The sequence below is a fragment of the Mustela nivalis genome, assembly GCF_964662115.1.
Source record: "Mustela nivalis genome assembly, chromosome: 4".
Lineage (NCBI taxonomy): Eukaryota > Metazoa > Chordata > Mammalia > Carnivora > Mustelidae > Mustela > Mustela nivalis.
Window position 1 is genome coordinate 17,143,412 of NC_139023.1, and position 14,550 is coordinate 17,157,961.

At 36.0% G+C, this 14,550-nt stretch overlaps 1 long non-coding RNA gene across 1 annotated transcript in view; it reads right to left on the bottom strand.

Annotated features, from left to right (window-relative positions):
• The window catches only part of LOC309863760, a 53,084-nt gene extending 39,437 nt beyond the window's left edge, over nt 1-13,647 (bottom strand). Inside the window, exon 1 of the long non-coding RNA XR_014311243.1 lies at nt 13,538-13,647. This is a non-coding gene — a long non-coding RNA (uncharacterized lncRNA). The remainder of the gene's footprint in view (nt 1-13,537) is intronic.
• Nucleotides 13,648-14,550: the final 903 nt, after the last annotated feature.

The window sequence follows — 14,550 nt, forward strand, 5'->3', positions numbered from 1 at the left end:
CTCTGCTCAGCAGGGAGTCTGCTTCTCCCTTTCCTGCTGCCTCTCTCCCTGGCTTGTGTACTCTTTCTCTCTCTCTCTCTCAATAAATAAATAAAATCTTAAAAAAAAAATTAAGTTTTTTTTTAAAAGATTTTATTTATTTATTTGACAGACAGAGATCACAAGTAGGCAGAGAGGCAGGCAGAGAGAGAGGAAGGAAAGCAGGCTCCCTGCCGAGCAGAGAGCCCGATGTGGGGCTCGATCCCAGAACCCTGGGATCATGACCCAAGCTGAAAGCAGAGGCCTTAACCCACTGAGCCACCCAGGCGCCCCTGTGGTTCCTTTTCTAATTAAAGAAACCTTCTACTAGGTTTTACTCCTCCTCCATTTATCATACCAGAACAAAAAGAAACACTTAAAATAAAACAAAACAGTAAATGAAATAAAGTGCCATCACTGTGTAAAAATAATCAGACCTGCAAGAGACCAAGTGACACTCAGAGAAGTAGGAGAACTCAGATTTATTTTACTCCGATGGACCCAGATGAGCTCATGTTCGAGGTTCTGGGCCCCAGAACGTGGAATTATAGGGTTTTTATGGGGGGTGCTGTGGGTCAGGTTCTAAGGGCTATGCTGGTTGCTGGTAGGTGGTTTTAAATTGGGGGACCTGGTGGGTATTGCTTTAGGCTGTTAGGTCAGTGCAGTGGGCTTATAGAAGGAACCTGTTTACAAAAGCAGAAGCAGCTGGTTATCTTTTGCTCACTAGTGGGGCTTCTGGTTATCTCTTGCTCTTTCTATCTACTGGGGTCTGCTGGCCCGGGCTTGCTCTGGGTAATTTTCCTCTTCATTATGGTATAAAAAAAGGGTAATGAGAAATCCAACCAGTCACTTTTTGAATGGAATGTATGGAGCTTTATTCAGATAACTTGAATTAGTACTGAGTGTACTCAAAACCCTCAGTAGAGTAACTTATCTTTAACAATTCGTTTTAAAGTCCATCAGAAACATTTGGAGCAGTGCTAGTTGCTTACATAATAAGATCAAATCTGTAAGGCTTGAGTACGATTGCTTAGTTCTTACTTTTTTTATTCCACGTAATTTAGTTATATCAGTTTTCTAGTTACTCTATAAAATAGATTTAAAATCTGCAATACAAATTAAAATAAGTTGAACAAAGTGAAAAATAACATATTTTAAATCTCAGCTTTATCTTTTAAAAAAATCAGGAAAAACTATCAGAAACTATAAAGAGCTATATGCTAGTTATATCTCTAAATCAAACAAATGTCTTCTTCCACTTATTTACTTTATTAGAGTTCAGTAAGGAAATAAAAATACAATAATTTGAACAGAAAAAATTAACATAAAGAATTCTTAATTATAGCGAGAGATTAGAATAACAAGGGATTGGCTAATAGGCCCTAAAGAGAATTCTTTTTTTTTTTTCAATTTCTTAAAATTTCATTTACTTATTCTACAGAGAGAGAGAGAGCGCAAGAGCAAGCAGGATTAGCATCAGAAGGAGAGGGAGAAGCATACTCCCCACTTCACAGGGAGACCAATGTGGGCCTCAATCCCAGAAACCTGAAGGCAGAGACACCTTATTAACCCACTAAACCAACCAGGCATCCCAGGACCTAAAGAGAATTCTGAGTAACACAGGACTCACAGATATAATGAATAACATAATTGCAAAGATAATATATAATAACTACTGTAATGGACTAAATGTCCCCCTCCCTCCAAATTTCATATTTTGAAAACCCCACACACAATGTGATGGTATTAGGAGGTGGAGAGTTTGGGAGGAAGTTAACATTAGATGAGGTCATGAGGGTAAAACTTTATGAGTGGAATTTGTGCCCTACAAGAATCATGAAAAAGCTTGCTTCTCCTCTCTCCTCTCTGCCATGCGAGGGTATAAGAAGTCATCAATTGGCCAAGAAGGCCCTTGCCATAACTTGGCCATGTTGGCTCTGACTTTAAACTTCCAGCTTCCAGCATTGTGAGAAACAAAGTTTCTCTTGACTAAGCCACCCAGTCTATGATAGTCCATCAAAGCAGCCTGGACTGACTAAGACAGTCACTACTTGAATGGTTGAGAGAAAGCACCTGGGCTAGTGTTCCCTCCTTACTTGCCCTCACCCATAGTCCTGGGCCAGGATCCTGACTTTCTTGGAGAAGGCACGGCCATGACTCAGCAAATGACAGAGTCATTTTGCTGGTGCTGGGTACTATGAACTTGAAAATCCTCCCTCTGGAACTTGCTAGGAACCTGTCCTCTGGGTGCCTGGCAAAGCCATTCACAGGGAGCTGCTACTCCTCAGAATCTGCTGTGAATCAAACCAAAAGGATGGCAGAGAAAACTGCTTGTTGTTGAGTGCTGGTGGCTGCCTTGAACTGCAGAGCCAGGAACTACAAGCTGAGGAACACATCAGAACCAAGAAGAAAAAGCCCCTACCTCCTCCAACATCTCTTCTGGCAAAGTGCTCTACAGCTAAAGCGTAACATTAGTTCAGCTGCCAAAGGAGAAATAGCACAGCTGAGAGGCAATAAATTGATCCATGTCATAGTTATTTATCTTATCAATGAGTATGTCTCTTTTAGCTCTTCTCCTAACTAGATTGGTAACACCAATTCCATTTCTTTGTTTTCCTTTATTAACAGAATATAAAAACTATCAACTATAAACTCTTGTATCTTTTTAAAAAAGATTTTATTATTTTATTTGAGAGAAGTTGAGAGTCAGAGAAAGAGTATGAGTGGGGAGGGGAGGTAAGGGCAGAAGGAGAGGGAGAAGCAGGTGCCCAGCTGAGCAGGGAGCCTGACAAGGGCTGAAATCACAACCTGAGCTGGAATCACAACCTGAGCTGAAGGCAGACACTTAAACCACTGAGTCATTCAGGCACTCTTTGCATCATTTTTTTTTTAAACTCTTGTTTAGTTTCCCCCACTATGGTTAACTAAAGATAGTAAAGCTTTACCTTTATTATACATTTTTCAATCTTGAGCAAAGTTTATTTTATTACTACTGACAACCACAAGACTGAAGGAAGTGTCAAGACTTTCTAAATCCTTCATTTAAATACTAATAATACATACTTTCTAGTACTACTGTAAGGGCCTATTTAGCCAGAGTGGCCTCACTCCGGTTGAACTGCCATTTTGCTGTAAAAGTTAAACTGACTCTGCTCCTCTCCCACTCCTGCCCCCGCCAGGGGAACTTGCTTAAAAACTAGTCCTGGAATCCAGTCCCAGGTAACAAAATTCCAGTACAAGGGTGGATCAGGCCAGGTGGAGGTATTCAATCAGTGGGGGCGCATACTGTCTCCTAGCTACCAAGGTGATGGGCTAGTTTCCATGACTACTGTGGGGTGAATTGTAAGTCAGTTAGCCACCCGTGTGTGGCCAGGCCCAACCACATGGCCTTTGCTCTATAAAAATTAGTCTGGAAAGCAGGGAGGGGTCGTCTTCTCTGTAAGGGGTGGACCCGGCCAGTAGGTTTGATTCTTGATGCTTGGCGTGAACTAAAGCTTTGCTTGACTTTTGCTTTGTATCAGTCTCGCTCCTTTAATCATGGACCCATTATTGGGGTACCCATTTTTGGGGGGACCCAACACTATACAAATTTATTTTTTTCTTTTACCTAACTTATAAAGCAAACAGTAAGATAGAACAAGCTACTAACTCCATTATTCCGAAGACACATGGGATGCAGCCCACCCAGTCCATTTCTGCACACTTCTTAAAATGAGTTCACTCCCTCCCCAAATCCTGTAATGTTAGGATACAGCTTTAAAAGTTATGTTGGTTTCTTTCTTCTTACAAAATGAAATCTAAGCTCCTTAATTTAGACTTTCACATATTGAATGCAACCTACTTTTTCAATCTTTATTTCTTTTTCATGTATCATATTTAATATTCCTTTTTAAGACACAATATGACTCTCCATATCCTCATTAAGTCATGTGCCTTTATGGCAAATCCATTACTCAATGTAGTCTATTTCTTCTTCTGGCCCAAAAAAGCCAAGGTTAATAAGCAGGGTAATTATGTCCACTTGGTGGAACCAGGAGAGCCATCTTACTTTATTACTTTTAAATAGAGTAAGATGATACATGAAATGTGTTGAGAACATGGACTACCACATGTAAATGCTCAATAAATAATACCTATTTTTTGTATTATTATTAGCGTAACTTCAGTTTTCTCACCTCCAGCATTGGTGAAGTGGCTCTATTAGAAACACAGCACATTCAAATTTTCTTACTTCTGGAATGAACAGAAAAATACTGGGCTTTATAATGACTAAATTGCAAGAAAATACCAAGTCAATTACATGATGAATCCCAAGTCCAACTCCCCATGGCCAGAAGTGTTTGCTCCTCTGGCCATTGCTATAGCCTTTCCATTACCATCATTATCACATACAAAAGTAAAAAAAAAAAAAAAAGTGAGTCATTGTGGTTCAAGTAACATAATGTTTAAAGGGCCCAGTTTGAGCTATAGCATTATCCTAGCTCTATTGAAAGTAAATGAGCTTACTGTAGGGTAGAGGCAGAGAGGGCCCCTCAGGGAGAAATCAACATATTATCCAAAGAAATGTGAGGAGTACTGAAGAGAAAAAAAAAAAAAGATGCCTTCTACACATACCCATTAAAAAAAGGTCTCTTTTAAAGAATTCTAAAGTAACCAGATATAGATTAAAAAACCCAGGTGCCTTGATAATTACTTACAATTCCATTATTTTAGGAGCGAATATACTAATGGTCTAAAGAATGTGTATTTGGTCCAAGGTCAAATCCTGGAACATATCAAAGCCAGGAGTAGAACCCAGTTATTTTAATTAAGTTAGTGCTTTCACAAAGAGTTATTCTCTAGAAAGGTACTTTAACATAACAAGCTAAGAAATGCAACTAAATTAGAAGCATCAGCAAAGAAAACTAATAATTTGCAAACTGCTGCATACTAAATAGCAAAGAAGGAATATTCTGCTGAATATCGTATCAACCCTTCAGATCTAACCAAAATTCACAAAAATCCCTCAGAAGGCACTTTTCTAACTTTCCCTGAAACCCATTATTATATTAGTTTATGGCTTCATGTTTCCCATTAGCTGAGTTATTACTTTAGTGTTGTGCAGATTTAGCATATCTGTTTGTGCTGTGCTTTTCAGTACTTCTAAGGAATGCTGATGTTCCTTGCTTCCTAACGGCAAGCTCTCCATTTCGAGACTGATGACCATGTTACATAAGCGGTATGAACCAAACAAGCGGTCAAAAACCAAGTACTATAGACTCGCGAGTTCTCAAAGATCTTCCCTATCAATGTAGTGTTCCAGAACAGTTCTTTCACACAAAGGCTAACATATTTGTCTCAGGACTCAGAAGATCTGAGTTCAAATCCCAGGTGGAATTTACAAGCTGTGTGATCTATGGAAGGATACTAAAACTTTGTTTCTCCAATTTTGCATCTTCAAAATGGATAAAATAATAATAATATCAACCTATTGTGCTATTTTCAAGAGTCAATGAAATTAAAATATATAAAGCATTTAATACATTACCTTGACCAGAAGAATCACACAATTAATGCTGTGATTGTTGTCTTGGTTATCCATGGTCTGGGGTGAAGGCAAGGAGTTTCAAAGCCCTGAGGAGAGGCGAATAGTCTTTACTACAGATGGAAAATGAACCGATAAAAAAAACAGGGGCACCAGACCTTATTAGAGAGGATGAAAATGTAAACATCCAAAGGAGCTTAAGTGTCAAGGTCTAGAAGGATGGAAAGGACATTTATTTTAAGGAATGTCTCATATATGGGTTACTTTCAGTAGCTAGCTTTGGACCTTCATCTCTCCTAAACCTCAATTCCTTCATATTTAAAGTGACGTTTGCAGCTTATAGTCACTGAAGGATTGTTTTTCCTAGGCATTGTTCAAATACTCAAAACAATCAACCTTATAAGCTCAATTATTCATTTCCCCTCAGAGAATGGGGACCAGAAAGGTGACATCGATTACCAAAGATCACCTAAAATTTACTGATGGAGCAGGACCATGTATTTTGGCTCTTAGTTTCTTCAAATTCTCAGCAATTCTGCCTCCTCCAGACCAGCCTGGAAACTACTTTATTAAATCTGTCTAAAGATGAGTTCAAGGATGCATGGAAAATAATAACCATAGAGCCTATCACATAAACTACAATCAGTCTTAGCTGTTTCCACTAATATGATATTGTTGAAATAAAGAGTTCACTGGAATCTGACAGCTTTGTTATGCAGAAAGCACTTATATCTATTTTTTCCCTATATAAGAGAAAGCCTAATTTGAAAGCTAAATTCGTGATTCAAAGAAAGTATTTATGCAAGTGAATGGCTAAAGAAGAAGTAACATTCTTCTTTATATGTTCTACCATATATAGCTCCCACTCCATTTTTATGTCACAGCATTTTTCAGTTTATAAGTAATAAAATATATCAAATTATATTAAATTAAGATATAATATCACCCAAGCTTTTGGAACATTTTCTTTCTTTGACCCTAATTAAAGTGAGTTTGCACAAACTTGTGGACTCATACCTCAGATTTAACCTTTTTGAGCTTGTTTTCTAAATTCCATTAAATAGAAATTGGCATCATTGGTAAATGTGAAAACAGATGTAAAAAAAAAAGTCTTGCAAATTATTTTTTTTAATAAATGGAGGAATTTAGATCTGTTTTCATGTTTAGAAAGATGACTCCAAAAGACCTATTTCAAAAACAGAATTCTAGCCCATGTCTCCAATGTAAGAGTTTTGTAGTTCAGTTGAATTTTTCCATGATGTCATTATATTAAATATATGCCAAGCCAAATTCATCATTTCTTGCCCACCAAATAAGTACTTTTGTTTTCAACCTATAGAAAAGTATAGTATTACAATAGATAAAAAACAAGTAGACAATAACACTTCAAGTTGAGAGTAGATTCAAAAACGAGAGACAGGGTCTTCAGACTTCTAATTCAAGATACTTCTGGCTAATTCCGTTAAGACCAAATAATGTTAGAGAAGCAGTATAACGTGATGTTTAAGGTACTTTGAATCTGGAATACCTGGATATGACTCTTTGTTCTGCCACGTACTAGCCCTGTGACCTTAGAAAAGTTATGTAACTGTTCCATGTCTCTTCTCTCATCTCAATCCTATATACTTCCAATGACCACTATGGGGACTAAATGTAGTAATTCATGTAAAGTACTTAGAGGAATCTGACATATACTGAATAACTATGAGATAGTATTTATTGTTTTTTTTTTTTTTAATTTTATTTATTTATTTATTTTTTAGAGTGAGAGAGTATCATGAGTGGGTCTGGGGAGGGCAGGAAGAAGGAGAGACAGAATCTTAAGCAGGCTCCTTGCCCAGCACGCAGCTGGATATGGGGCTCAATCTCACAGCTCTGAGATCATGACCTGAGCTGAAATCAAGAGTTGGAAGCTTACCCAAGTATGAGATACTATTAAATATTGTTTTTAGTCGAAACACATTGATTAATCATTCTTTCTCCCTTTCGAGTTCTAATCAAATGATAGATGACATAAGCATGCACATGGGAATTCATATGCAGTTGTCAATTCTCACTTGTAGAGCTAGGTTAGAAGATATGGTAGAGTTTTCTATCTTACTTGGAACTAAAGCCACCAGACCCACACAATCTTGACTTAACTAGGGTAGAGAGGCCAAAGAATGACATAACACTCTTCCTTCATAGCACACTCACCTTTCCATCCAACCTGGAGGTTTTGGCCAGAGGATAAGAAACAGCAGAGAGAATATTTCAAAGGTGAAAGGACAATACAGTAAGAACACACTGATCATCATCACAACTTCAAAAATGGGAACCACTAGTTATGAAACTCAGAAATCAGATAAGTCACACAGCATCATAAATGGGAGGATAGAATGTTAGGAGTATAAAGATGGTCCATAAGTGTTTACTATGACATTTTTCCCTTGATAAAAGGAGCTGAACTTTCTTCTCCTTTGTGAAAAACATAAATGAAAAACAAAAACATGTTAAGAAACAAGCATTCTTTGACCAGAGATTTCATATGGATTAGGACAGCTACTATGCAGAAAATGCTTTCTGTAAGTACTTGTTATTTTAACAAATATGGATTGAGATCCTCTTATATACCAGGCATTGTACAGGCACAAGATTTAAAAAAAAAAAAAAAAAAAAAAAGCTAAGGGTGCCTGGATGGCTCAGTTGTTAAGCGGTTGCCTTCAGCTCAGGTCATGATCCCAGGGTCCTGGAATCAAGGCCCACATCGGGCTTCTTGCTTAGCAGGAAGCCTGCCTTTCCCTCTCCCACTTCCCCACTTGTGCTTGTGTTCCCTCTCTCTCTGTCTCTTTTTCAAATAAATAAATAAATAAAATCTTAAAAAAAAAAAAAAGCTAAGATTAATAGTCAGATTCAGTGGTGTATGGATTTTAGGTCGTATTAAGCAAATTAGTAGAGAATCCTGTTTAGAATCTCTGCAGAATGTCATATGCTCCACAAAATACAGGTAATAATATTTCCCCCAAAATATGTTATAGTGTCCAACATAATTTATTTGTAATCTACCAGAATATGTACATAAGCATTCTACAGGTATTTGATCTAGTGCTGAGGAAGCTGGACTAGATAAATGATCCTCAAGTCTTTTGCTTGAACAGATTTCTTTAAGAGCATAAACTCTTGTTTTAAACTTCCAAATGTAAACCAGAAAAAGAGTGTCTTCCTGGTCTCTCCTTTATCACCTTCGGCTTGACCTGAGATACTCCTGAAGAACTTACATCTCCAAGGGACATATTTGAAGACACTGCACCTAGGAGCAACAAGGCTTTTTCCCAATTATTAAACTGTGTGTTCAAAGAGTATTTATCTTTAATACCTAAAGCTTAAAATCCTAAATGAAAAGACACTTCTAGCAGAATTACCTCCCTCAAAACATGCTTTTCTTTAAAACATAATCAAAAACAATCTACATGTTTCTAAGAATGTCTCAGTAGCCATGTGTTTATATGAATTAAAAGAAAAAGTTATTAATTATAAGGATAATACCATATACATAAAACATTGGTTTTGCTTTAAACATAATTATATTGCTTGTGTAGTGTTTTAGTAAAGTACTTTCACAGAAGCTGTTTAGCAGATTTTCCTTCTTTTAGAGTTTTCTGGTGCCAATTTCTCTGAATTAAAGCAATTGTAATAATTCCTTATTATATTTCTATGCATATCTAAGTATTCATAACAAAATATAAGCCTGAGTATGAAGATATGTGTTTAGATATTATGTTTTGTGGAATACTTTCTTGCCCTCATACATCACATAATAATATATATCAATCCACTGTTTTGCAATGACAGTTCTAGCTGTTTTCTTTTTTCTGTGCTTCTGTTCTTCCTGCTTCTTTAAAACACAAACCATTGAGAAGAAGTGAAGCTATCAGAATAGTCACTTTATATTAGCACTCATAGGACACAGTAAAATTGAAAGAAGAAATTGGCAAAGAATAAGAGCTTGACAGGGTTTTTCTGTTCTTTGCGATTTTTCCTTGGCACTTGCAGATGGCTGTTTAAGAATGGGCACAGTGTTCAGCCTGAGGTTTGCAAACAATGTAGACTTAGAAGGTAGAATAAAGAGTCATCAATGAGCATAGTAATGGCAGGAAATGGTTCAAAAGAGAACCCTGTGTTGCATACAGAAATATCCTAAAAACCTGAAAGTAACGCAAGTGATCACTAATTATAAAATTTAGGTTTTCAATTTGGTCAGAGTGTACCTAGCCAAAAAAAAAAAAAAAAAAAAGAAAAGAAAAGAAAAGAAAGAAGAAGAATATAATTATCAAAAAGCTTTTAGGGGCACCTGGGTGGCTCAGAGGGTTAAGCCTCTGCCTTTGCCTCAGGTCATGATCTCAGAGTGCTGGGGTCAAGCCTTGTGTTGGCCTCTCGGCTTGGCAGGGAGCCTGATTCCCCCTCTCTCTCTGCCTGCCTGCTTGTGATCTCTTACTCTCAATCTGTCAAATAAATAAATAAAATCTTAAAAAAAAATCTTTATAACTAGGATATCATTAATCCATTTATTTTCACGTATAACATCAACAAATATTTACAGCTTGTTAGTGTGAGCCAGAACCTCTACTGGGCCAGAGAGCATTGGTCATGCTTTCACAGAACGATCACCCAAGCAAATTATGTATTTGGTTAAACACACAAATCTCATTAAGAATGATCTCTCCCATAAAGTATTTTCTCTAGGGAGCTGTGTGGTATACTGGAGAGACCATGAACCTTAGAGTTGCAGATAATTTCTTTCAGGATTCTCACTCGGACACATTCTAGTTTTGTTATCTTAGAAAAGTTATTTAACCTGTATGAAACCGTTTCCCTAACTGAACGACAGATATGCTAGCTTCAACGTTTGGCCTCAAATATTAAATGAAACAGTGAACAAAAAGGACATCTCACATGGAACCATGCAGGTATTTGATATTTTATACTTATTATTCTAAAATTTCAATAATGGAGGTAGAAATTAATGAAGTCCTGAATTTATTTAAATTATTCTCAGAGAAATCCTGTGGGCCAGGAGTGCCTGGATGACTCAGTTGGTTAAGCATCTGCCTTTGGCTCAGGTTATGATCCCAGGGTCCTGGGATACAGCCTGCACCTGGCTCCCTGATCAATGGGAAGTCTGGTTCTTCCTCTCCCTCTACACCCCCCTCCCCCCCGGTGTTCACATACATGCAAGCACACACAAGTGCACTCTCTCTCTCAAATAAGTAAATAAAATCTTAAAAAAGAAAGAAACAAACAAACAAAAAAACAAACAAAAAAAGTCCTGTGGGCCATTCCAAAATGATTACTGCAGTTATTGTGAATAACTTGATTTTTTGCCTGTGCAATGCTATTCTAAGGAAATTAATTTTATTATTTCCCTTTACTGTTTCTTGCTTTAATTGTCCCTATACACATGTATTTTTATTTATAACCTGAGGAGGAATACTAAAAAAAAAAGAATAAACCAACCTTCATTATTCTCAAATCCTGTTTACGTCAATTTGCCAAAATAGCTAAAGTTTATTTGTAACCCCTAAATCAATATTTGCAGTGCTTTAGGGCAATTTACTGACATACAGAGAGAGAAGGGCAGGGGTTGGGGTTTGAGTTGCCTAGTGCCAGGTTCCCACTTGAGGTCAGGTGAAGCAGCACTGCCTTCTTGTTTCTTTCTCACACAGATATCACCAAACGATGGAGAGGGTAGGGGGGATGTAGTGTAGTGCAAGAAGCTCCTGCTCTGGGGTTGGTTGTATAGGGTTCAACTCAAGAATCACGACTCTGACACCTGTTAGTGGGGGACCTCAGAAAAGTCACTTACTTTTGAATCTTTGTTTTCTTTTTCATAAAATGAAATAAATCTACCAAGGTGAGTTGTTTTAAGATTATGGTAGATAGATAGATAGATAGATAGATGATAGATATGGAAAATTTTCCCTAGGAGCAATAATCAAGTGTTTGCTAATTCAGTATTTTGGGGGGACATTACAGAACATAACTACCATGAATAATAGAATCTAGTGTAGTTTATTTATTATCTGTATTTCAAACTTTGAAAGTTTGTGTGCTATTAATTACCAAACAACTATTTGGAAAATAACCTAAACTTTGGTTAATTTTCCTTTGGAAGAGAAAAAGTTGTTGATGTTAGACTCAGGTGGCCAAGAGCTTCATATAGGAGATAAGAAGTTCACACCTTATTATAAAGTGATTAAATGTCTCCCTATTTGTGGGATAATAAAGTGATTCAGAATGCATTTATTATTTATACAGATAGACTTTTAAAATAACATGGTGGTAAAATTTACAGTTACAATTTGTGCAAACAAGAGTTATCAGAGTCTGTCACATTTCAACCAAAGTAATTGAATTAAGTAATTAAAATCATAAATTAAATTACAATGAACATGAAACATCCTCTGTACCTGTCATAATATATTTTGTGGAAATAGAGACCATTCACATCCCTATGCTTAGACAGATTACCAATAACTGTAACTATATAATTAGATATAACTAATGCAATCTTTTCTTATAAATCCCATTTTTTGAAATAAAATATTACTTTTAAAGTGTTATAGGTTTTCTACAAGTTAAAAGAATAAACTTACAAATATGAAATATAGCTGAAAACAATACTCTTATTTTAGCCTTTATGATCCAAATACTTCAAGGAGAATATTTTAAATTTAAGCTCCAGGTTACTCAAGATTTTGATCTCAAACAAGATTCAGAAAAATAAGTCATAATAATTTTAAAACAGTCTTTCTGTGGTAGGCATAAAGCTCTTTCAGAAAAGTTTTCAAAGAGATCTGTCAGGCAATGCAGATGTAAGTTGAATTTATCTCAAAACATCTCAAAGACATGCTAAGCAAAGTCAGTTGCCCAGAACTAATGATCATATATATCATTATGTATTTTAAGTCAAGTTCATACTTAAAAAACTGTTAAAAGAAATTTCAAAAACCAATCCAAGTAAAGTACTTCTCCTTTAGACAAAAATAGCTGACATTTGGAATGACTTGCCAGCATAAGATGTTTTTTATTCTTTTTCTTTTTTGTCTCACTCAGCTAATTTACGAGGTCCAATAAAATATGTGCTGTACATATGAATGCTTATATTTAAATAAAAGAAAATATCAAATGGTGAGTATATGTATCCTATTGTTTCTTCAATGTTAACCTGAAATAAACTGGCATTTTTCTTCAAAGACTGATATGTGATTGTGTGACCTCAATTTTACCAACTCATACTATATTCAGCAGTGCTACAAGTTGGTGCACATAGCCAAAACAATAATTTGAATGGGCTAAAAGTTGGAATTACAATACAATTCCTACTCTGCCACAATGTAATTTCTGTAAAAACATGTAAAATTAAGTAGGCAGATAACTAAATAAATTCACATAATTTTCTCAGTGGTCATGTGAACCAAGCACAAATTTTGGTTTCCCTTGTTTTTTTTTTTTTTAATCTGGATACAAATTGTTCAAGGATCACAGAGACATTTCTTTTCTGAACACAACCATACAAAAGGAACTCTAAGGATATCATTGCAGGAAATAAAAGTTGGCAATGTTTAAAATAACATGAACTAGGTCCCTGGCTCTGTGGATTTTTCACAAAATTAGACAAAATGGAAATGAGAGGAAAGCATCTTGATATTAAATAAAAATAAATTTTAAGGGGGGATTCAGCATCAATAATTTTAACCTTCTTAGTATTACAAGTAACTAATAGCTTTGAACTCTGGTGCCAGATCATTTCTACTATGCTACAGTGCTTCTTTGAAATGGCTTTGAAACACAATTATAAGCTTCATAAATATATTAGCATTCCATCATAGCTGAGTTCATTATTACATGTATTGAAATAAACTTTGGATCAAATAATTTTCCTTAAATCTTGACCTCCACTAAAAAAAAATTATATAAAAAAGTTATAAACTTTCAAGGTAAGCATTCAGTTTGTACCTTCCAATCAGCGTAGTTACAAATGTTACCATTCTTAAGAATCGTAGGCCAGGAAAACATCAAAGAAGACACAAAATATATGATACTTCCACAAAGTCAGTGCCTGTAAACTATGCCACAATAGGCAGAATGATATCCCCCAAATATCTCCACATCCTACCCCCTTGGAACCTAGGAATGTGTATGTTGCATCATAAAAGGCATTTTGTGATGTAATTGAATTGAGGGTATTAAAATAGAAAGATTATTCTGAATTATAAATGTGGCTCCATGTAATCACCAGGTCCCTTACAGGACTGAGGAGAAGAGGAGACAGAATCAGAAATGGTAACGTGAAAAAGCTCAGTGTGCTAGTTTTAAAGGTAATGGAATGGGGCCAAGAGCCAAGGAAATGCAACTGGCCTCTAAAAACTGTAAAGAAGGCAAGATAAAAGGTTTTCTCTTCATGCTTCCAGAAGGGAAACAACCCTGCCAGCATCCTGATTTTAGCTCTGTGAGACTGATCCATTTGGGTGAACTTGTGGAGTGTGTGTGTGGTGTGTGTTTGTATGTGTGTAAGCAGATTATTTTGGAGGTGACAGAACTGTTCTGTACCTTGATTGTGTTTATAATTGTCAGTACATGTTTTTTAAATTTCATATAATTATACACTGAGTACTAAATTTCACTCTAAGTAAATAAAAGATTTTTGAAAAAGTAAGTTTTCATTAATTTTGAAGGAGTGTTTCACATTTCTTTATAGAAAATTCTCTGATTTTCCTTGTTTCCTATAAATGTTATTTTCTCCTACTATAATCCTCGAAAAGCAAATCAATGTATTATTTTTTCATTATAAACCTTGAAATACTTGTATCAATAGAACTGGAATCTTATGTGTGGCCTTAACATTGTTTTGGAAGAATAAAAAGATTATAGTTCAATTTTTCATTCCTTGTGTAAAAATGATTGTGTTCACTCTGTGCACTAAAGTTGGGTTGAGGGGCGCCTGGGTGGCTCAGTGGGTTAAGCCTCTG